Source organism: Bacillus rossius, chromosome 1, assembly GCF_032445375.1.
Source record: "Bacillus rossius redtenbacheri isolate Brsri chromosome 1, Brsri_v3, whole genome shotgun sequence".
In the NCBI taxonomy this organism is placed as follows: domain Eukaryota; kingdom Metazoa; phylum Arthropoda; class Insecta; order Phasmatodea; family Bacillidae; genus Bacillus; species Bacillus rossius.
Genome location: NC_086330.1, coordinates 121,369,905 through 121,396,092, shown reverse-complemented (window position 1 = coordinate 121,396,092; position 26,188 = coordinate 121,369,905). Strand labels below are relative to the sequence as shown.

Genomic DNA, 26,188 nt, shown 5'->3' with positions numbered 1-26,188 from the left:
GAGTGAAAAAGGGGGAATAACGGATAAAGGATAAAGTTAAGTTCCTGACAAACAGCAAACCTCTTTGCTGGTTTTCCGTCGACGCATGTTTGTGACAGTTGTGAGCCTCCATTGTGTACTGTTTTAGTTTTATCGTTCAAGTGGATTATTGAAGTGTGAAGCTTCACTTCCAAAGCGCTTGGCGGCCACGCACCGAGTTTTGTATTGCAATCATTGTTTACTGATTTTGTTTGAAAATCTCTTTATTTATCATTGGTACAATTTTTGTTGTAAGGTAGTAACGGCATGACACAACACTAAACATATCACACACAATACCGAGTGCCAAACCTTACTGTTTCTTCCACTGAAATAGATTATTTTGTTTGTGATTCAATCGGTGCCCATCACCTTATGTCCATAATTCGGAAGTTGTAAAAACGCAGGGAAAATTAGTATATAAAAACCGTGCTTGCTGAAATGTAAAATTATATACAATGATAAGAAAAAAAAACTAAAATTGAAATGAATAAGAAATTAATAATGACACGACTTTCCATTGTGTACTGGACTTCCCGTGTGGATGCCGGCCCATGCTGCACTAGATGACTGTCGCCTTGCCACGCCACACACGTGTGCTGTCTGGCGGCCCCAGTACTTAACTTGCTTACGGAAATGCCTCAATATTAAGTCCAGCAGAGCTATGTATTCATTTTTTTATTGTCATACAAGATGAAATTTCTGTTTGAATTTTTAAATATGGGCGTGTATTTTTTCGCGGGAAGGTATCGAGATTAGCTGAGAGTTTTAATCACTGGCATCGTCTGAGTTTCGTGATTGGGTGAGTTTTTCTCTAAGGTAAATGTGTTGTTACAACACCAATCACAGCAATTCAGTGCGGAAGCAAACGCTTCCTGAGTGGCTCAGTCAAATAAGGCAACGGCTTCTCTCTCAGATGGCTGCCAATCGCAAGGAAGAAAACACTGGCGCAGGCATACAATATTGCTGTCTAATGGGCATTGAATTTTTTTCGCGAAATTGCCTACCTCTATTTATAAATATTTTCGCATCTTGTGAAAATGAGCAATGATATTGTCATGAGAATTAGTATTATGTTAGACACTCGGTGTTTCCTAATCTACTATATATATTAATAAAGGAGAGAGCACGTCTGTATGGTTCGGGTAAGGCGGTTATGGTGAGAAGGGTTGGCACAGTTTTTCCACTGGGTGGAAAATACTGGTAAATTACAGGTTAAAACCACCCTAGAATTCACATGTCTAGTACTTAAAAATCCTGTTTCAAGTTTTTCATATTTACAGTGACTCAATTTTGTGTGTTCAAGTGTTTTAACATTTGTGTACTGTGCATGTCACATTCAACATCATTACAGACAACATAAAAGCTAACAAAGTACTATAACAATAACATGTATTAAGCACAAAATACACGTAACTACAGTATTGAAGTATTATGCTTTAGAAATGTGGATTCCATAACTATAGTGTAAGTATTCATATATTACAAAAAAAAAGAAATGTACTAGCAGTCTCTAATGACTTGGCTTTGGCACAATAATTCATACAACTCAGTTCTTGTAGTAGCAGTGCCTTCATACTTACAGTACAGCAATATAAAAAAAAACTATATTTACAAGGTGGTCAAAAATATTACATATACTATAAAAAGTTTAAAAACAACTATCACTCGAATGGGTACTTCTAATCCCTTCACTTTTTTTTGAAGCTGTGGTTTATGTTTTTATAACATGTCACCAATTTGCTGGCAGCAGTCAGGCCAAGCAAGTTTGAAAATACCCTTTCAATAGAGGCTGAGCTTGCAGGGCACTCAAACAGGTGAACTATGAAAGATGTGAATCGTTATTCTTTTGCATTGCTTTCCACCATATAAGAGGGTCCATTGTGCTTGCATTTGCTGAGAAAAAAGATTTTGGAAAAGTTTTGGACTCTGCTTTAAAACAAATTATGTAACTTAAAAAATCCGGATAAAAAGACACAGCAAACACTCTGGATTTTTCTTCGTTGCGAGGTGGTAACATTGGCAAATTTGAGTGGCCAGGATGCATGAGGTATGTTACATAATGAGCTGGAGATACAGTTTCATTAAACCGCTTTAAAAGGATATCTTGATACAGTTTAAATGCAGAATCCTCACAAAGAGAGAACCAAGTTGCCAAGCCATTTGCAATGGTGCAATTTTCTGCTTGACATCTGTCCAAAGCTGTAGAAATAGGTTTAAGCTTGGCACGTAAAGCTTTCTCTTCTTTGTAGATTGCAACATTGTTAACAGTTCTTACAATGTTTTCTTCAATGTCATATTCGTGCTCTTGACAGATTTTTAACATACATGGTCTATTTCTAATGAAAGTTTCAAGGCACACAATTTGGCTGTTCCAACGAGTTTCCCCAGGAAGCTGAGGTTTGCATGAATTTTCAGCTTCCTTTAGCCATGCTGCTGGACGGTGATGATTCCGAAAGTATTTTCGAGTTTCTGTAACATGTTTCACAACTGGAGTAACCTTTTGAATATTTCCTCGCCCAGTAAATTCAGATTGTGTGACATGCAATCATACAATACAATGTAATCTTCCTTAAATTCATCTTAAAGATTCTTTCTCATGAGTTTCATCTTTGCTTCGTTATCGGAAACAAAACTTGTTAACTTTACATCCAAACTTTTCATGTGCCTCAGTAATTGCATTTTTAGCTAGTTCCAAACAATATTGACTAGTCTTAGCATTTGTGCCAGCATCAATTGCAGATAGAAAATAGGAACTGCTACCATTTGACAAAACATTGGCTATTACTGGGTCGTTGTGTAGATTGCTCCACCCATCTTGCATCAAAGTAACCGACTGACCGGATAGTTCAAGAGACGTTTCTTGGTTCAGTTGTTCATACATTGAATCAAGAAGCGGTCCAGCTAGTTGCTTTCTGTTTGGTGGTTCATAACCAGGTCTCAATTCCTTCATCGATAAATTCACCATGCTGTACAACATTAAATGGTACATTGCATGCAAAAAATAACTGGGCAATAGACTTGTCGATTATCATCTTCTTACATGCTGAAGTTCTTATATGCTGAATTTCTTACTGCAAAAGTAGTAATTGGTTGTTGAAACTTTTTTAATGTGCCGGCCGATGACACTGATGTCTGCGACTGCAGTCCACTGGAGCGTGGACACTTCTGTGAGCTGGAAATAGGAATAACAGAAGATGTTGCTGGTGCAGCCAGAACTACTAAATTTTTTGAAGGAAGAGCATGCATATTCTGGTTATCACTATTAAAATGGAAGCTTTTGAAAGAGAGTTAGTAAGACAAGTGGGTTTGTCATTAATTGACACACTCGCACACTAGCACTACTAGGCCTAACTGAATCGAAGGTTATGTCCATGTCCTCAGCATCTGTATACACATTACAGTAATTATCAGGTACATGTATTTGTTTTTAATTTCCACTCTTGGAACATGCATGCCAATAAGCTTTCATCCTAGGAGTTTTTGAACTAACAAATGTCTTGCATTTCTTGCACCTTTGTTTGTCTAACTGCTTTCCATCTTCACAAATTGTTACACTTCAAAGTATGACCACACAATGTCTTTCTTCCTTCCACCAATTCCTGGTCTAATTTTAGAACTCATTTTTACAGTAAATTAATTAATTCATGTATACTGCACACTACACCACAGTAAACAAATATTCAAACATTGAGGTTATGTGTTAAATTGTACTCTATTTATGTATGCTGTCCAGTGTGGCCACTTGCAAGTATAAAAATTAAATTTTCCAAGTAACATAGAACTTACTAGGCTACCATACCATTTCTGCGTGTGTGTAATTTTTTTTTCATAGAGTAACTTATTACATTCTTAAAATGATAATTTAATATTTTAAAAATAAATCTGTTTTGCATAAATTTAACAAATAATATAAAAAATAACATACTGGTTTATTTACTTTTTAATAATACCTAAGTAAAAGAAAACGATCATTGAATACTGTTTTTTTTTCCAATACCAACCAATATTTTCCAATAAAAGCCAGTATTTTCCTATTGAAGCCAATAAAAACCAATATTTTCCGATAAAAACCAAGTTTTTGTTAGTGGCATGGAATTTACTGAAAATAGGTAGAATTTTTACAACCCTGATGGTGAGGCCTTGAACCATAAATTTGGTATGCAGATTCTCCAGAGCAGGCCTGTTCTGTAATCATATAGGTATACGAATACGAATTTGAAAACCCTGATTGATCCAAGATTGCATTAATGGTTAATTTTTTTCATTGGTTATCTTAGTTCCAACGATTGTTTTATTTTTGTTTCGTGAGTTGATTTTTAAACTTTGATTTCGTTATTTTTTCGTTCGAAACGTGGCAGTTTCGTTACCCATGTTTAAAGTGAGTAGTGCGAAAGTGTTCTTCCTGTGGACTGCCGTAGCGAAGCGCGGGTACAACAGCTAGTCGTGTACAATGAGTAGTGCGAGAGTGTTCTTCCTGTGGACTGCCGTAGCGAAGCGTGGGTACATTAGCTAGTAGTATACAATGAGTAGTGCGAGAGTGTTCTTCCTGTGGACTGCCGTAGCGAAGCGCGGGTGCATCAGCTAGTCGTGTATAATGAGTAGTGCGAGAGTGTTCTTCCTGTGGAATGCCGTAGCGAAGCGCGGGTACATTAGCTAGTCGTGCACAATGAGTAGTGCGAGAGTGTTCTTCCTGTGGACTGCCGTAGCGAAGCGCGGGTACATCAGCTAGTCGTGTACAATGAGTAGTGCGAGAGTGTTCTTCCTGTGGACTGCCGTAGCGAAGCGCGGGTACATTAGCTAGTCGTGCACAATGAGTAGTGCGAGAGTGTTCTTCCTGTGGACTGCCGTAGCGAAGCGCGGGTACATCAGCTAGTCGTGTACAATGAGTAGTGCGAGAGTGTTCTTCCTGTGGACTGCCGTAGCGAAGCGCGGGTACATCAGCTAGTCGTGCACAATGAGTAGTGGGAGAGTGTTCTTCCTGTGGAATGCCGTAGCGAAGCGCGGGTACATCAGCTGGTCGTGTACTATTATTGCGAGAGTGTTCTTCCTGTGGACTGCCGTAGCGAAGCGCGGGTACATCAGCTAGTCGTGTACAATGAGTAGTGCGAGAGTGTTCTTCCTGTGGACTGCCGTAGCGAAGCGCGGGTACATCAGCTAGTCGTGCACAATGAGTAGTGGGAGAGTGTTCTTCCTGTGGATTGCCGTAGCGAAGCGCGGGTACATCAGCTAGTCGTGTACAATGAGTAGTGCGAGAGTGTTCTTCCTGTGGACTGCCGTAGCGAAGCGCGGGTACATTAGCTAGTAGTATACAATGAGTAGTGCGAGAGTGTTCTTCCTGTGGACTGTCGTAGCGAAGCGCGGTACATCAGCTAGTCGTGTATAATGAGTAGTGCGAGAGTGTTCTTCCTGTGGACTGTCGTAGCGAAGCGCGGCAGCTAGTAACGATTAATTTTGTTATATTTTCAATAAACGTTTATTTCCCGCACAGAAGGTAACGTTTACAGCCATCAGAGTTTAATTGAATGCTTACTGCATGTTTTCATGTTTTTTTCTTAACGAATATGCATTCTTATTTCTACTGCGTTTATCGTGTTCATCCTGATTATGTATTAGGGATATGGATCTCCAAACCTTATCACTATTTGGTGTCAAATTGGAGGCCTACTTGCTACAATCTGATATATTTTTTTATCATACGACCCTAATACTTTTATCTTAATTGGGAATGAGTTTGTGATTCACTCAATCTCATTCCTCATTCTTTCAACATGTGTTCACTGGATATGTCGCGAAATATCCCCAACCCTCTACTCCTTGGTAATAAGTCATAGTATTGTAACGTGCTTATTAATTGTTGAGCAACTTTTGTACATAACTTTGTTCGTAACTTTTGTACATCTGTAATTTTTAACATGGAGTTAGACGGCGTTAATAGCTGTGCTATTATTCAATTCGTCGCATGTTTTGATGCAGAGTGTTAACGTTAGGCTGATGTTATAAACTACGCAAGAAACGCAAGACGCAAAAGAATCATTAATGAATTTTTCAAATACTCGTTTATAAACTGCGCAAACGAAAAAAAAAAAACGCATCGGCCAACTTTCAACTTCTTGTGTTTCCGCCTTTTATATTTAAAGTAAAAATTCCGAACACTTTTAAAGACGCAGAGCATAAAAGGCTACGATATTATTTTTGTATGCAGATTAGCATTTAAATTTTCACTTATTAAACTTCCGTTCAGTGAAAGAAAATAGCACTTTTAAATTAAATTATTGTCAATTTCACACGTTTTCATATTTCACATTAAATATCAAAAGAATTCTGGGGGAGGATTTTTTTGTATTGTTTTAAAATTTCAAGTTGTAGGTTTGGTTACTTTTTGCCATTTTCGTGCTTCATAAACGACTGGTTTTTCTTGCGTTGGTTGCGTGTTCCGTTGTTGCGTTCTTTTTTTTTTTTTTTTGGGTGGTGTTTAAATCCGGCCTAAATCTGTATTTTTTTTTTAACTAACCCAACTGCAGAGGCACTTTGCCCAGAACATACATTTCTATTTAAATGAACGAGCTAAGTAAGAAATATCATGTTTAAACGCCTTGTGAAAAATGCAATATTCGATATGGAGACCACTTAAATATAATTTTTTTAAAATATTGCAGTCTTAAATGAGAGAATGGGAATGTATAACTAAGGTTGATTAACCTGCAAAGTTTATGCATAGAGTTTTATTACTAGGATTGGCAAGCAAGCCATCATTAGATGGTCAGTTGGGTTAAAAACGCGATTATTTGGACGTTTTGATAATGAACTGTTATCGTGTTGTCGCCTACTAAATACAAAATAAATTAATATTTTTTACAGACCCGCTTCGCGCGAGCGCTTGTGCTTGCACTCTTGTTCCTTGCCAGGGAATTGAAGGTCGCGGCCTAGTTTCGTCGCACGGCTGGTCCAGTGCACTTACTCGCCGTGCTTCTGGAGTGTGCCAACAAGGAATCAGGTATAACTAAGGGGGGTGCAGTAAAGGAGTGGAATTGTAGGATAGTGGAGGTACGTTATATCTCCTGAACTGAATGCGAAGGGGTTTTTTTTTTTTGCAAAAACAGACAAAGCTGATTAACACACGTCTACGAGGCCAGGGTCCAGGTAGAAACCAGTAGAAGCTATCGTAGATTATCGTGGATTTATTATTTTTTAGAACATAAACATTTTTTATTGCATATCATTGAAAATTCTTTTTAATCTCATTTATTTTTATTTTGTTTCCAAGAGCTAAAACTCGTATACAAATCTTTGGCAGGAGAGGATGGGAGAGATGATGAGGAATATTTATACAGTTGCAAGGAGAAGTAATGTTTCAGGATTCTGGGTAGTGATGCTGTAAATAATAATTTACAGCTATTTGGGAAGAGGTTTTTCAGGATTACATGCAGTGATGCTGTAAACTAACAATACACTTAACACATTACTACATAAAAAAAAATACATGATACAGAAACAGTACATCATAAGTAAACAGTGGATAAATGAAACAGAAACAATTCATTAAAAATAAAAGTGCATTCATGAGACTATACATGACCGGAAGTGTGTTTATAATTATATATAATCACAAATGAGCGATAAGATAGTATATTATCTAATAATAATAAAAAATAATAAATCCACTGTAACCTAGGAATGTGAAATTATACAGTGTAATGTTTCCAGACAAACGAATTTTTAATATCGAAGTGTTTTAGCCATTAAATAATTTTGTGATAATACAGTTTGTCTAATTCTTATTACTTAAATATACTTCCCAAAGATTAGTCTTCAATTTAGTTTTGAATACATCTATTTTAGTCATGGGTTGGAAGCACTGAGGAAGTGTGTTCAGTTTTTTAAAGGCGTTATATGTAAATGATTTTAGACCAAAGGTTCTTGCTAAGAAATAAATTAACATCTATTTTACGCGTAACATCTTAGCTCTCAGTATACGGCATTTGATGGTTGTAATTTCGTGAATGCGACGGATGTGAAGGAACGTAAATATGTAACAACCTCGGTGCTGCCATCTGTGGTGGATGGTGCGCACCAAAGTTCACAAAGAAAAAAGTAAACTTTGTAGTATTAACGGTTTGGAAAATTTTAACATGATTGTCAGTATTTCAATAAAATTCCTTGTCGAAAATCGGGTCCAAAGCCAGGGTTTAGTATTTTTTTCCAAGTCTTTTTCGCTTTTATCGGAGCCGTGTCATTAAATAGTTTGAAATTTCGCTACGCAAATGGACGTAGCTACTCATTCAGTGAAGTTTGGCGCGGGTGTGGAAACTTCGTGGAATTTGCGTCCAGAAATATTGTTGATAACCCAATTTGCGTGTATTTATCACGCTTTGCATTATTTTTAAGATTATAACGTTAAATCTTGTGACCAAGTTTCGTATTATAAGTGAATTTGCAATTTGCTCTTACCTAGGTTAGACGTTACATATCACTGGTGGTACTGAAAGACTCGCTGCCTTTTTATTTTTTTATTTTTAAGGATTACTACTGTAACAATATTAACAACATACTTCGTCTAAGAAAATAATGAATGTTTGCCACGTTCTTTGACGAAGACAAATCGCGCAAATATCGATTTTAAAAAGTTATTTTGAAAAATATAAGAGGCTATGGATTTAGAATGGCTAATCTGTTTTTTAAAGCTGGCACGAGACGCGACATTCGGATATCAATAAAGAGGGGGTTTACAACTAGGCCAGTAATTTAGTAAGAGTGGCGAGTACTTAAATAAAACTCGTGCGTGAAGATGACTTTTTAAGTCGGAGTGGTTTAGTAAAACGGCGACTCCCACCTCACTCGCCCTTCACTGAACAGTATGAAAGATGGTGTTTAAGTAGGGTTTATAATTAATTCACAGCAGACACTCGAACATCTACTTAACTCGGTTCTTGCCTTGTGTGAACGCTCACCAGCCTACTTGACGTTGTCTCGTCCGCTCGTCACTCGCCCAGTGAAAACGCCTCAAGCTAACTGCGCCGGCCGCAGGACAGCTGGACAGAGACGGCGATGACGCGTGGCCTTGACTCGCGCGCTCTGGCGAAGAGGATGCAGGTTCAGACCGGAGATCGCCCTGTGCCCCCCCCCCCCCTCTCCCTACCCCACACAGGATGGGCGGGACGAGTGCCGGAGGAAGGAATTCTGAGACCTAGTTCCTGAAGTAGTCTTGGGCCCCACCCGTTAGATAGTAGCTTTTACAATATATTACTAACATACATAACTCCCTACATTGATTGTGGGAAGTAATGCATCAGTTATTATCAGGTAAACAAACCAGTGAAAAATTAACCTCATATTTTGTGGTGTGGCATACCATAAATACTCCATACCCTACTTTTTGCATTGAACATGTTTTTTTTTTCCCCCTTACAAACCAGTGTTATTATTATTTTTTGTTGTAAAGTAATTGTATTCTTCTAAGCAATTAATCGTCAAGTAGTTAAATCATCATTTCAAAGTTAACACATTGAAATTGAACTTCCCGCCCATGTTTTCTTTGCTAGTAGTTATTGACCCACCCATAAGATAGCGTCTCATGTCGCGCTAAACATGGTTTCAGTTTCCACTGTAAGAGTTGCACTTCTATATCTCCATCCATGTTCTGTGGTTAGGACTGCCGTGCCAACTAACTGGGTGGCGGTGGGATGTGGACGGGAGGCCCCAGCGACAGCGGATCTGAAAACCCATTAAAGAATATATTCTCTCGTCCGGCACCGATCGAGACGCTTGCGTTCGGGGTTTTTCCTTCTTCTTTCAAGAGGGTTAAATATTACAACTGTGTACGTACAGTGTAAAGCTACAGAGGAGTTTCTTACAAATTGTTTCAAGTGTAAGTTTACTGTACATTATTTTGTTTTGTATTTGCGTGCATTCTTTATTGATCAATAATCCGGCAACGATGTGTTCCCGAACGTGCTGGATTAAATAACTTTGACTGCAATCCTAATACGGTAAACCGGGCCACCGGTCAACGTCCAAGCACATTCGAGAGTAGCCGGGTTCGATAAATGCATGTTTAGTTTTCCGGAATGATTCCAAAGCAAGTGCGGATTTGGCACTTCAGGCAACATAAGGCAGTAACAGACTGTTCTATTTCTCTGCTTTATGTCGTTTACAAGACATTAGAAAAATAATTAGGCTGTAATGAATCTTTATAGCTTGCTAAGATACTCTTAGTGGTCGAGATATGAAATCATAGCTGAAATTTGTCGGCAAAACATTTTAGCATCTAATTAAGCTGAGATTAAGCGAATCCAAATTCCTTAGTGTAGTCCTGTTGCCGAGGTCAGTGACTCGTGTAGGGAAAATTTAGGGAGTAGTCGATTACGACCTGTAGGTTAGGGTAGCATGTCAGCATTTGCTTGGAGTGATCTGGGAAAACAGCTCAGGATCGCCGGATATAAATCCTTCGGAATGCGAAAGGGCGCAAGTTCATTCTAAGCCCATCAAGCATTCTGGAGAGCAAGCTGTAAGTCTATTGGTGACATGTCAGTGGTGGCCTAGACTCTGTGGAGAGAGGCATAGGTGTTACGGAATAGTCCCCAGAGAAACCGGGAGTTCGAGGCCCTTCCTCGGAGAATTTTTCTAAAAAATAAACTCTTTAAAACAACGTTTTAAACAACCTGGAACTTAAATTTCGACGATATTCTTTCTTCATAATCTATACTCATGCTAGTTTTATAAGTGCTAAAAATAAAATTCCTGTGTAGTCGCGTCATTACATGAGGCATTGCAGTCTTTGAAAGTTTTTCTAATACGAAATCATGCAAACTCAGTTGAAATATAAATTTACATGCTAGTGAGTTTAGTTATTTATTTTGCCATAATTGTTCATATTTTTGCAGAAAACTGGACAAACAAGGAAAACAAAGCCTGTTGACAACAAAACGTGGATGAGCTATTTCGTGACTCATCCTTAATTTTCAGTGTGCATTGAAATGGGCATTTACCCTCTCTTTGCAATGTACGATTCTGCCATTAGCTGAGGTCTTGTTTCTTAGAGCTGTGTTGCCAGATCTACAACATTCAGAAAAAACTATTTTAGACACAATTTTGTAATGTAAGAATTTTTTTAAATATCTTGAATATTGTTCATTGTAAAGTAAATTTTGAAATGGAAATTTTGTAAATAAATTGTCCTGTTGTATTTTATGACTTATAAATAAATTTATAATATTATAAAATAATGTGTGTAAATTGAAAGACGCCATCTAGTTTTCAACCATTTTTATTTCATTTTAAACTAAATATTTTTGCTGTTTTGAGCACAGCACATAAATTACCATATTCATATTTATTTAGAGTGTGAAATAATAATTTTCTGTGAGATAATATTTGTGTTAGCTATGAATTGTTTTTGTCATAATGACTACAACCGTGATAATACTATCAGTAAACACCAATTCATACTCTTAAATATTAAAAAAAAAGTATCATTAAATATGTACACATTGAAACTTATTATTAATGTTAGGAAGCTGGGTAGCATCAGTGTGGCAACTGTGGTTGCCATTTACTTTATACTACAATCTAAGCGTACGTACGTGCAGAGTACCCATTAAAGCAAATAAAGGACGTGGTGGTTTTAGGGGTCAGGATCACACTCCTCCCACGTGATCCGGTTTCGATTGATGCCCCCCGGGTGGTGGGGGGGGGGGGGGGGGGTTCTCGGGGTACTCCTTATTCCCTTACCAGTTCATTCTGCGGTTTCTCCGTCCGCGCCGACCTCGACGTGGACTCGCGTTGAGACGAGTGTGTTGCGAGGCGGGAGGGGGGAGTGGCTGGCTCGCCCTGGGCGGAGGGAGACGTGGGACGCAGAGGACTTAGCGCTCAGTTCGCTCCGCGGGTCCGCCGGCACCAGCACAGCGAGCTGCGCCGCCGCCTTGCTCCAGGTGAGTGCCCGGCCGCCGCTCCAGCTGTCTCCAGCAGCCGGCACACTTCACTTTAATTATTATTTTCCTTAGTTCTCAGAAGCCGCGACTCTTGTCAAATTACTTCAAAAATATATTTTGTTACAAGAAGTCAATAAACAAGTACTTCACCAACGCTCACGTCGCCAAGGCCCGTTCTGCAATGACTCGAAGCGGAGACAGGATCTCGTAAACGGAACGCAGTTTCTACAATGGCACGCATGCGGGTACGGACCCGTGAAGATTACCTGGGCAGGGCCCAGCTCTTTTGTTTACGTTACTCCATGCGACCAATAGAAGCCGAGGGTTGAACCGCGGTGGTAGCCATGTTTCTTTACTTTTTAAAAACTTAAAAAATTGTTTCGTTTACAATTATGTATCTAGTGTACTATTATTTGTTTTTTTTTTAAATTATATTTGTTAATTATCGTACATAAATTATTTTTTAAATAAAATTAATTTTTCGTAACAGTGGAATTCAATCTCATTGGTTGCCATTTGTTACGTTTCCGTGCACTGTGGAAGCGGCAGACGGATAGTGAAATTTAAATATCTTCAAGATAACTGGGCCCGAATATTGGTACACTCTCTTCACGATAATGTGAGGCTTTTTTGACACGGTGCTGCAAGGAACATTTAGACTTAAACAGCTGAAATTCTTGTGACATTATCAAAATAGTTCCTTGTTCATGTTCAGCCACACGAATCTGTTACGTCGTACCTAGTACTCAGCTGTCAAAGTCTCGTCTTAGTTTGAACAGTAGGTACATTATGGAGAAATAAATTGCTATTCAATTTCGTTCATCCTCGTTAAAGAACGTATATTAATTGTTAAAACTCACAAATACTGACACACCTGCGTTATAATTTGATAGTCGCGAACTCATGAACTCAGAACGCCAGGAAAACTTGTGCAGTTAAAATTGAAGTCATGTATGTCGACATTAGAGCGTTAGTTGGATCGTTTTCATTGCGTGAGTGGATTCCAAGTTATTCACATTATGCAAATGTATCGTGGTGAATGTTCACATTTTGAACCTTTTCAGTATAGTCATCTTTTTCAGGTATTGAATTTTCGTTACAACTAAATATGGTTCAATTAAGAGAGATAAAATAGAAACCAAAACACTTCATGTTGGTTACAGCACACCATTACAATTTTCAAACATATAAGGCAGAAAACACACATTGAAATTTTTAAAGATCATAACTTAGGATGTACTGACGATTTTACTATAGTTGTAGTGATTAACATAAAATCATTCAAACACCAATGACTTCACATTTGTAGCAGCCAATTATTAATAACTTCAGACATTCCACTAAATTATATTCGATGCTTTAACGAGACAATATTTTGAAGGAAAGAGACTTACGTTTTGGCCTAAAAACTGTTTTAGCTATGTTAACCCTGTGAATCAGAAAAAAAAATTAGAGGCATCACTTGAACACGTGATAGATTTAAGGTCCCTAAATGGCGGATTCGACCACGATCTCAGTCAGCGGACGAGTTCTCATTTAGTAGAGTATTTAATTTTGTTCTATGTCTTACGGTTACGCAGTCAAAATGTTGATGCTGTGATTACACGATAGCAATGGGCTCCGTACCATTTCGATAACCCATTCCGTGGGGTCGAAGCTTTGACTACCTGAAAGCAAGCCTGTGTGAGAGCAAACAATGCGCACTTTGTGGACGTGTTGCAAACTGAGCGCTTGCGAGAAATGTCGTCACGCATCCCCTTGCCGGCACGGCGTTTAAAATATTTCAGACGGCAGCAAACTTTTTTTTTCCATGAAAACCACTGCAGTTTTACGTCCTACACAAATCAGCAGGAAGAGAATGATTGTTTTGTTCTGCAATACGGCGGTCGCATGTTTAACGGCCATCGGCCAAATGACAGCACGTGGTACGTGATAATATGCAGTGTTGTATCTGGGGACTCCTGTCTCGCCGCAAAGCTTATCACATCGCTGTGTGTCCGCATTTTGTTAGCGTGTGCCATGCGATGGTTCTATTAGGTGTCTCTTTTTTTGCGGTTTAGTTTTTTTTTTAAATTTGTATATCTGGTTGTGTGTATTTGAATTTTTTTATTTATTTATATATGTTAGATTTTATTTTGCATTGTGAACTTGTATATTAACGCGCGTAATGTCTCAGTGTGTATTTTTTTAAAGATAGGCTATTGTAATGTTTTTTTTTAAAATGTAAATAGTGATACGGAAATGAGAATTGAATATGGGTTATTTTCTGCGTAAAATTAGTTGGAGGGCAAATGGGTACGAAAATTAAATTAATTGATGGCTGTGTGTGTATATGAATGTATGAGTGTATGAATGTACGGATGGATGCATTTGAGTTGAAACCCGCCAGCCGGAGGGATCGTCCGCCTGGTTCACCACTGCCAGTGTTCTTGCCACTTTAATCACCGGGCCTTCAATATTCTGTTAAAGTTCATAGTTTCAATTTATTTATCTCTGAAGATTGACAAATTAGCGTTTTAAAAGTATTAATTCTCGGAAAATTATTGAACGCCGTTCTAGAAATTGACCTGATTTTAATTAGAACGTACTGTTGTTGGTATTACACACACACACACACACACACACACCTACACACACACACACACACACGTTTTTGCATGGAGCGGTTTTGGGAAACTACTGAAAACGGAATATCATTTTGGCCTTTTTTGCGTAAATGAAGACTTGGAACTGCGGATTAAGTTTTCTTTAAATTACGTGAACACGATTTTGTTTTAATGTTTTGAACGTTTTTAAACATCTTTACGATTTAAGTTTTGAAACAAATATGTTCTTCTCTGCATTTTTTGTTTTGCATTGGCTGTCTCCTGGATTCTAGAACATATTCCGTTGAAAACAAGGCATAGTCAAAGCAGCATAAAACAGCAATTTAGAGCCATACGTAATAAACAACTCAAGTTAAACCATTGAATATAAATAATACTTATAATAAAGTAACTGTAAATGTTGGAAACAAATTTTTCATCTTGTCACCAGTGAGCTGTAAAAATCAAATAAAAATTAAAACAAATAATGTTGACAACATTGTTATACAGGTGAAACCTTGTCAACATAGTGATCAACATTTAGTGTGCTTGAGACTGTGTTTGAGGTTGAGTGCAGTATATAGCCCTATTGACCTGCCACCTATTCGTCAGTATGAAGTTGAGTCGAGAAAGTGCATTTACTTTAATATAAATGTATAGGAATCGTCCAGTTTGTGCCTTGGTTGATTATTTTTCTCCTAATGTTGTTAAGAATTAACTTCATCTAAACTGGATATTCTTGTGAAATTTAAAAAAATACCTGATAATCTTGATTCATTCACATCCACAGTAAATCAAGGTTAGATCCTCGCAGTAAATATCGTCCAGAATACTTTCGGCGACTCTGGAGAGGACGAACCTAAAATTGACTCCGACATCTACGTGAACGTCCACTTAAAATCACTCTTGCCGCAGCTGCAAGAATCACATATTCCTCAAGACTATTCCTTCTGAACTCAACTATTTTTTAACAACTATGTTAATAAGTTTTAACGCCCTGTGTTTCCAACATTCATATAATTTGCTGGCAACAAGGTTTCCAACTGTTGCCACGCACAGTATGGGGCACGACATTCTCATTTTGGAGCTGGATTCAGATCGATAAGTATGTTTGTAAAATAAATACCTAATATATATAATCCAATTTTGAAGGAGTATCACAACAATTTGATTTTTTTCAAGAATGTGGGAAAGAAATGACGCGACGAAACAACGCTACAAGACTGTATTGAGGCGTGGCGAGGCATCGCGTGGTGTCACGACGTCTTGTTTGATTGTGCGCGCGCCCAGCCAGACGCGGTGAGCTCTCACGTGGCAGCGGGCCCAGGGCTCGATTCTGAACTGCACTAGCCTCGTCTTGTGACTCTCGCTCACGACAACCCGTCTTCCGCCAGCATAGGTATTCTCGAAACACGGGTAGGCGACATCAAGACTCCCGCCTACTTGAGGTAGTCTCCGAGTACTGCGGACTACTAGGCGGTGCCACTGGTGTTGAATGCTGACACACCTACGAGCCGAAGCGGACTCGCGCGTATGGCAACAAGCACCCGCATATGTTCGCGTTTCTGGACATCTGGAAACTCACCAAAAATATTAGGTTGTCAAATGAATATATTTTGTAAAACTTAAATCATTTTAATATGATATAAACACAACTTTAAGGATGTGTGATCAAACTAGCTTTATTATATTTATGAGGTAATGTCTCAAGGTTGTAGGTTGTGTGTGTCTGTAGCAGAACGGTAAAATGCATGGTGACAATGAACGAAACATGAAGGCCAAGACATTGCATTTATATATTAATATTGTAAATACATCATTATTACAGTATATATATACTTAACCTTATACAAAAAATGTTATTAACAGTATTTATTTTTCTAATTGCTCTAGTAACTTTTAATGCATATTTCTGCTATATTTTCTGTTATTTCATACTAGTAAGCCATACAGAAATTTTTAAATAATTTATTTTAAAATAAACAATAACAATATATATAAGTATATATAAACTTTTGAACTGAAAGAACCCACGGAATGGGTTATCGAAATGGTACGGAGCCCATTGCAATCGTGTAATCACAGCCTCAACATTTTGACTGCGTAACCGTAAGACATAGAACAAAATTAAATACTCTACTAAATGAGAACTCGTCCGCTGACTGAGATCGTGGTCGAATCCGCCATTTAGGGACCTTAAATCTATCACGTGTTCAAGTGATGCCTCTAATTTTTTACAAGGAAGTGAATGTCCGTATATTATTGATATTTAAACGAACAATTGATAGGAATGAGAGGGGGTGTTCTTTAACTTAGGGCTTTAGTTTATAATTATCAATAAATAATTCGGAAATACATTTACTTACAAACATAGGTGTGTTCATTTATAGTTAAGTTTTTGTTCAAGGTTGTTATGCTTATAGTAATTATTTTTACTATATAACAAATAAAGGCTACGTAGTATGAAATAACTGAACCAACAAACTTCGTTATCACAGCAATTAAATACAGAAAAAATTAAAAAAAAATTTTTTTGCTGTTTGACGAGAATCTCTCAGTTCTATGGCTTTGGGTGCCAAACTGTGGTAGAAATTCTGTCTTTTTGTCATAAATGCACTTAACAACCGGTTATCCCAGCTAGCACGCCGCTGAATGTGTGAGAGAAAAAGTGTGATTGTAACTATTGAATATAATGTGTATATTGTGTGTTCCTGTTATCTCTTCATAAAAGTTACGTTTTAATTCAATACGGTTCAATCTGTACTTCAAGAATAAACAAATGATAATGATATGTTAATTTTATTTAAATATTAGTATTGACTGAAGTTTCTTAATGCGGCTAATGCAAAGATCATTACCATACATATATTTGTTCTAGACCTTGATATGCTAAAGGTCAACCGTAGTTCATAACTTTGTTAATCTGAGTAATATGGGAGGACACACAATAAAATAATGCCGGAACTAGCTGCTGTAGTCGGGAGCAAATCTTCTCTTCTCTGGACCTTTAGGGTTATATGCAGAAACACTGGAAATGGGAGGGCTTTACTGATACTGCAAACTACAGCGATGACGATGCTATCAGGAACTGTAGCGAATATCGGCATCCTTCTGGTACTGTCAAGTCTGTAGTTAAATTTGGTCTCGCCAAACGTAAAAGTTCGTTGTTCGGATGCTGCAAACTCCGCCGTGAAGCATAAAATGTTCGAAAAATGAAAGACAATGAAGCGTCTCACTAAGACGTCAAAACTTCTTATTTTCTGACGTGTAGAGTCAGAAAATACTATTCACAAACTTTCAGAAGATGAATCTATTCAACTAGATCGCGGACGACGCGCAACTTCTGTTTCTCGAGCGGGCAACCAAGGAATTGGCCAGCCCCAGCTCGAGCAACGTCTTCCTTCCGCAATGGCCACGGCGTCTCTTTTCTCCTCCTCCTAATTAACAACGCTGTTGAATTTGGTTGCTAACAGCAACCAAAGAGCTGTAAAGACTTTCCAGTACCTACTTCATCAGTGGTGAAATAGTTGAAAGTGAAACCGATAAAGAATAAAATGAATGTGTGTGTGTGTGTGTGTGTGCAAAGCTATGGCGAAATGAATGAAATTCCAAGGAATAATAATTCAGAAGACCCTGAAATTAAATGGGTATTGATGTAGTGTTGTCTTATATAACGGTCAAAATTGGTTGTCCTCCTAACAGACAAATCACAAAATTATGCAAATTAGTTAAGAACAATAATAAAACAAAAACTGTAAACCATCTGATTCGTTATATTGCTTAAATTAAAATTTGTATAATGTAGTATATATATTTAAAGTTTTTTTTCCGGTAATGGGTTTTGAACCCAATCAAAAATAACCTCATCTGATTCGGAGGCACACACTTTGCCAATACGCTATCAAAACACCACATAAATTGCAAACCAATTGTTGGTAATGAAGATCGTTATGCCAAATTTCTAACGTATTTTTAAAGTTGCAGTTACCTCTTTCTATGACTAGTTAACAATTTGTTCGAGAATAGTTTTGCTACTAAAAATTTTAATTTGGCACACCAATACGATTGGTGTGCCCCTAATGTTTACGAATTGGTATATGTATTTGTGTGTATATATAATATATATATATATATGTAATATATGCTGCAACACGTGGTTCCGCCATGTTGACGACTTAAGTTCTGTGGTAGAGATGACGGGTTCTCCCGCCTGTGGGCCGATTGTCGTATTCTCAAATACTAACGACAAGCCACAGGCGGTAGTTGGACCGCTCGTCAATTTCCAAGCTCCTGTGCATGAGGCTACAATCACTGGACACATGAAATAACTAGTCAAATCGGAGGCACTATCATTAATGGGCATATACACACATCTGGGGAGCTTGTAAAATGACATTCTGATGGTAGAGAGAGCCCGTGGATTGTCAATGGTATTAGAGAATACCACGAACCGCTTCGCAGGCGGGAAACCCGACAACACTCACAGCTACCTGTCAGTATCGAGCCCTAGCGCGTACTGGAGTGATCCGTCGCGTCGCTTCAGCCTCTGCGCATAACCGTGTGGCTTAGAGATTACGGCTAAGCAGAGGCGTATACAGTATAACTTTTTCTATGCGGAGCTTAATTACCTTAAATTCTTCCTACAAATAACTTATTCTAGATGGTATATCTAGACTATTGTTAATAGCTATGCATACGTCTTTGATGAGTATTATTTAAAGAAAAAAAAAAAACCTAAACAATTTACTTCAGAAGGGCATATTTTACCCTCTGGAAGGCGCCTGTGTCCAAGTGAGATTGGTAAGACTGTCGGTGGATGCTGCGACGTGGAAGACGGAAGTCCCCGCGCGACCACGACCGGGACTATAAATAGCGGCACGGAACACTGATCGACGTTTGCGTCAACCCGGGCCCGTCCGGCCGCGTCGCGCCCGGTCGTTCTTTTCCGCGGCAACAGGACCGTCGTAATCTGCTGCTCGAATAAGACACACTGTTCATTAATGATTACGCCTAGCGTGGCATTTTTACGTAATACGTATTAAATGAGGGACTTCTGTCAATAATTTTGCATATTTAAGTTTTCCATGCCAGATAATGATATGAATGTTTCAAAAGGGCAATACATAGCACACTCAAAAGCTACACAAAAATTTACCTGCACACCAGTATTTTCTGGAGGGCCCCCTCCCTTTTTTTCTTTTCCTCAAATTACGAATGCGTGCCGCGTTGAAACTGAGACGTGCAATGTGTTGTGAAATTTTGTAACCTCAACATTTTGCCAATTGTGTGCGTGTGCCTTGACACTTTTGGAAAATATGTCGTTAAAGGTCGCAGTCGCAGATTATGCGCACGGTTAATCATCTCATCGTTAGCCTGTGCCACCTGGGAGTCTGTGCTGGTCTTCAAGCCATAAATGTTGTCTGCAGCAGTGGGCTTTGAATTGGGAGTCTCATAGCGATCTTCGAACATCTCCGCAGCTGCGGGATTTGTATATCATGACAGTCCTCAAATGTCTATTCGTATCCTTCTGCCACTGTTTTTTTCTGTCTTATGTGTTTAAACAACTTCTTATGCGGTTGTCAGTGTTCTTAAACAAGCATCTGTGTCATATTTTAGACAAGTTACTTGAGACAGACTAAAGTGGTCTCTGGGTCATGGATATAAACTACTGTCGTCTCCGACGTTAGAGGTCTCTGAGTCACAGATACAACTGCAACGGTTGCCGAATTGGCATTTAAGGGCGCACATAGGTGTGCAGATCTTCAGCAACAACCACGCGTTGCGAAAACTGCTCCAGACACCTAATGTATTTTAATGAAAATCAGTTACGAATACACTGAGGTTGTATTAGGCCTGTTTCTGGATTTAGTTTTAAAACTATTTTTAGGAGAGTTTAAATGGTTACAACGCGTTGTTTCCAGAATAATTTTTAGGCGTGAAACTGCCTGTAGAGTATTTTGAAAGCACCCAAAGCACCTGCGATACACCTATAACTTCAGTTATACGCCATATAATGTTACGTTGTCCACTCCAATCTCATAGTTGCCTCATGCACGACGAGAAGACTGCGTGCGAGCCAGTCCACAACCTTGCTCTTACAGACGACACCGGCGAGCGTCGCACTCATCCCGCATTACTGACGCACACACGCCCTTGATTAGGCGGGGCCATTAATAACTCTACAAAGTGTGGACGTGACTTCATGTAAAACAAGGTTTACGTTCCACGACGATGCAAATATCATAGTGGGCTCTAAACCCACTCCGTGCTCATACATAAGTCTCTTCGGGGGTTGGTATCGAGTGTACGACACTATTACAAAACTGACTCTGAACTGAGCTTTTTATCGTATTTTCCGATTAATTGTTATAATGTGGTTCTCCAATAATGGTCTGTGGACATGAAAATAAGTACAGCAGACCACGAACAGCGCGTGTGACAGTGAACTCTGGAGCTCGGACATGACTGTTTCAACTAACATTTTGTTTTTCGGTAGCGTGTATTTAATAACATTTAGACTTGTAAGCTGTTTGTATAGCAGTTAAGTTAAAAATGTTAAAGTCAGTAAGAAATAAAATATTTGTGCAAGTCGAGATACTGATTTTCGATTATCTTCGAATTCGTAATGAGTTACAGAAGGAAATATAAGTAAAATTGGTGTAGGATTTTTTTTTTTTTTTTTTTTTACGTTTTAAACACACTTGCACAATGCAATGGCGACACTTAGCAACTTGAGTATCCCATGGTTAATATTCAATCGGTATTTATACTTGGAATAACAGTATGGAAAAAAACACTATTTAATGATTCAAGCGCAGTACTGATAGGTCAGAAAACGATGATTAAAACTTATATACATATATATGCTTGCAATAGAAGTTCGGCTGTTTAGAAGCATTAACATAGTAAACCTTGCTCTCATTATTATTGTTGATTTGTGTTAATGTGATGGCGTACTGTTAAAATTTTTCATCTTAAATTTACGTAAAACGCTGGTTTATAATTAATCCAGGTATCTTTGTAAAATTACTGTTATCCTTGTAAGTTTAAGGGTTGAGTTCACTTTTGAAAATGAATCAACAATAATAATATTATTATATTTAAAAAAAAACATTCAAAAATTGGTTGTCTGTAAAGTCGGTTTACGGACGATAGTTTAACGTGACAACGTCATAACAAAACATTGATGAAATGATTGATCCAGAAGAAAATGAAATATCATATTCGGCCTGAGACTGAGCCGTAATAGGTGTTTGCAACCAAACCATTTAGGCCTTAAAAATATTATATTCTTTGAGGAAGAAATTTTTTTTTTTTAATTTTTCTATCTTTTGTATGATAAAATCTACCTCTGCATACTTTTATGAATAAAATTGAATCAGTGTTATTGAATTATCACTATTTTGTATGGATACAAAGAAGGAGTGAAATGAAATCTACAATTCAATTGATAAATTTACTTTTATTTGCATTCATTAATTCAAATATATTTATTACTTTTGTAGTGTCGCGCGCGCTGTATTTATTTTTACAAGTACAAAAATGAAGGTATCGCAGCGGCCGGGATTCGATCCGTCAACCTTTGGATTGGTAGTCAATTTCAATCAATTCAATTCAAAAAGCTTTTTATTATGTCTGTTTCATACATTAGCACTTTTACATGATACACTTGACATGCCAGTCAGCGATGCTAACCGCACGGCCACGACACCATATTGAAAACAATTGTTTCAGATTTTATATATATTTATAAAGATTTTGTTTTGTGTTGTGGAAGTTTTAAAAACGTATGTAGTCCGCCCGTTTTTATAACACGATTTGATAACAAATACGCATCCCAAATACACCATACTTATTTATGTGTTACAATATTTTTTAAAACATTGAGAATACACAGAAGGAGTGAAATGAAATCTACAATTTAATTGATAAATTTACTTTTATTTGCATTCATTAATTCAAATATATTTATTACTTTTATAGTGTCGCGCGCGCCGTATTTATTTTTACAAGTACAAAAATAAAGGTATCGCAGCGGCCAGGATTCGATCCGTCAATCTTTGGATTGGTAGTCAACGATGCTAATCGCACGGCCAAGAGGCCATATTGGAAACAATTGTTTCAGATTTTATATATATATTTATAAAGATTTTGTTTTGTGTTGTAGAAGTTTTAAAAACGTATGTAGTCCGCCCGTTTTTATAACACGATTTTATAACAAATACGCATCCCAAATATACCAAACTTATTTATATTGTGTTACAGATTTTTTAAAACAGTGTGCAAAATATCCCGGGTGTAATTTGAATTATTATGTGTAACTGTAAAACACCATTGTTCGTTAAAGACGTATTTTAATATTCAACATTACTTTTAAATAACCGTACCGATTGTGCTGAAAATCGGTGGACGATTGTTAAATTACATAATAATTCAAACGACGAAAATATGATTGAAAAGTCAAATCGATGGTTGTTCCAATCGAGTGGAAGAGAGATGCCACGCATGCGTACAATGAGCATAACAGGACACATCCGTACTGGGAAATCCGTAGTGGGACAATGTGCGTTACGGGACACTTTTTCGTGCGTGCAGCCGGCGTTCATCGATTTATTAGACGTCACGTCAAAAACTTTTTGTTTGTACAACAGAAACCTTCTGTTTTCTTCCACGTGTGTATTTACCTTGTTGACAACGAAACACACATCTCGGAAGTCGGAAGTTGGCGTAGTTTCTCCGAAGATGCAGCAGTTATTTGAGATTACGAAGAACTCTTGGTTTATTTCGTTGAGAAGTCCGTGCGTGAATAGACTGCGGACGAATAGCAACTGTGCCGCGCGGTTGCGCGGTTGGCAGCCTTGTTCCTCGTGCAACTGTCGAGCCGCGGCCCTGAGGTCGCGCGGGCGTCACACCCGGCAGCTGGCTGCTTCGTGGCGCTGTGCGCGGAGTGGTCGTTCCATTGTCTCCTCCTTACTGTTGAGGAAATGGATTTTCTTGTGCATTTTTTCTGAGAGCTGTCGTGCATTTTCTGTTGGTTAGGTTCAACATATTTAAATTTTCCAGAATACTACATGGTTTCTGACACGCTTCACGGCCTGAAGCCTGTGCCCAAACATACATAACCACACGTTTTAATATAAAAATGTTCCCTCCTCTTCAGTATGTCTGATGAAGCAGGTATAAAGTAGCGACCGTCTCACAAGCGACGCACGTCCTTTGTCCCGAAGAAGTTGAACATAGCTTACTATTGTAGGTAACATCTCCTAGTTATAAGAAAGATATTAGTAGTAAAGTAACTTTCAACTTTTCAAGTTGTATACCACAGATTTAGATAAATGGAAAAACAAAACTATCATGAAAAATTAAGACTTTGGTAAGTCAATAAAACAAAATAGAGATGTCATTACATTTATCAAATCAGGAATATTTACTTGTTAAGTTCAGTTAATAAGTACCTGACAAAGAAGATAAATTGAGTTTAAAATCGTTATTTTATATAATTATTACGTGTTTCTAATATACGTTGACAACGCACTTTACAAGATCTCAATCACGTACCTTTGACTAATACTACAACACACGTACACTGAATAATTATACATAATTATCATTGGTTGCTATTGATGTTAAGATTTAACAAGATTGATAAGAGTACGTCTTTGTTTTAGGTTTTAAATATAAACAGTATTAAATTAAAACTTACACGTTATTTTTCTTCATATTCATAAGTTTATCCGTAGGATATGCTGATCTGTTATAATTACCTCAGCTAAATACTCAGTGGCTTTGCAAAGGACCACTGGCAAATATGGAACTTTCCTAGCTAATATTTCAATAAAATTATTATCAGTTTACTTTGGTATCTAAACCATTCAACAGAATGAATTTCGTGGACAAAATTAACATTAAATAATAGGCCTTAAAATTCTGTCAAGTCTATCAGTTTGATTAGGCACAGAAAAGTAAAGATGGTACTGTCTGGATTCTGTGGTGCATGACCCACCTTAGTCCGTAGTTTACCGATAAATATGATAATGGTAGTCTTCTAGTGCCAGGACTCCTTTCGCGATGAGGTATTCGCAGCTACCGGCATGGGTGATGAACTTCCTTCTAGTTGTGTCGTATCGAAATTTGCGTGCTGCAGGAACCAGGGTTCGACCCGATCATGCTGTCCCGAAGTCGGTTGTGCTGACGTCTCCGTTGGTAGAATCACATCCTTCCTTTGTGGATGATACTGACGTGGGTTCTTCTCGGTAAATCTCGTGGAGTAACTTCGTGGAATGGCTAAGCTCTGCTGTTTGTGTAGTTAATATATTTCGTTTTATATCTCGAAATTGGTTGCTACCTCTTCATATAGCTATGTAGCAACTTCGACGATTTGTTAATATAAGTAAACTTCCAGTCTTTTACATATATTGATTAATATTCTGACGAGAATGAAGAACGTAATTAAATATTATTTATTTCAGATTATAAATGTAATCACAATAAACTTGTATTTTTAATAACAGAAAACAAATTAAAACTTAATTATAGTTTTTAACGTCAAAACATATTCCTGTTCTTTTATTTTTTTTTTTTTAACCAAACTCCTTGCTCAGAGCAAGTAATCTCAGCAAAGCAACTATTGTAAATAATACAATTGCATAGAGAACAAAAATCTAAATTGACACGTGACAAGTCAAATTAAGACTGTAAAATTAACATTCAAGTTGAAATATCATAATTATATGAGGCTGCAGTATGTACCTCTATACTATAGCTTCTTATCTGTTCAATCTGTTCAATTTAATTTTTTTTTTCTTTTCATATTTTACTCGTTTCTATTTATATGTTTCTCATGCACAGTATTGGCACATGCTGTGGATTTTCCGTTATCTTCGTCCCACGAATTCGCACAGGCAATGTCGTAAATTATTATTTCCATGAATGTTTAAATGTTACTGCCTACTAAACGTGGTGAATGAGCCTAGGTGCTAAAATATTATACTTATTTCAAGCATCTTCGTAGGAAAACGTTGAGGTTAAAACGTTATTTTTTTTGTCGCCTTTGACGTCAGATGCGCGGTTTGTGGTTTTCCAGGATTTTGTTTTCGCATCCTTCTACTCGCACAGCTACGGGAAGCTACCCGGAGGTGTAGTCGCACACTACAAGGAACTATATTTTCCACATATATTTGGCAAAGTGTTTGTTTGCCCGTTGCTATGGCTGCATGGCTGTTCATAGTGCTTGTCTGTTGCACTAAAGTTATGTATCAGTTACTTAAACTATAATTACTACGATTTCGAGGAACCATTTAGAAAACGAATGTGTGTACTTTATAAACAAGTGTGGTGTAATGATGAACAACTTGGCTGAATTATTCTCGTTGAATATCAGTGCTGTTAATTCAAGATACGCCTTTATAAGGCGTAAAATATTTACTTTAATTAGTAGTTAATGGTCAATTATATATCAACGCAGAAATTTCGAACAATCTTGAATCGATAATTCAGTCTAAAAAATGTCATTGTATTAAACGTTAATGGAAAATGTCCCTCCCCCTTCCCCACCAAGTTAGTTCTACTTTCAGCAAGAATAAGTAAGGCCAATCACTCAAGACATACAATATTCAGACACATAGTCGGTTCAATTTTACATTACTAAATATTGAC

General features: G+C 37.7%; 1 protein-coding gene across 2 annotated transcripts in view; it reads left to right on the top strand.

Moving 5' to 3' along the window:
* The window catches only part of LOC134543716 (band 3 anion transport protein), a 337,233-nt gene that overhangs the window by 10,337 nt on the left and 300,708 nt on the right, over positions 1–26,188 (top strand). Inside the window, exon 1 of one of the 2 annotated variants that reach the window (XM_063388397.1) lies at positions 11,860–11,948. The exons of the other annotated variant lie outside the window; for it this stretch is intronic. The gene's annotated coding sequence lies outside the window, so the exon portion shown is untranslated. Of the gene's footprint in view, positions 1–11,859; positions 11,949–26,188 lie in introns of those variants that run through there. 2 annotated transcript variants of the gene reach the window in all.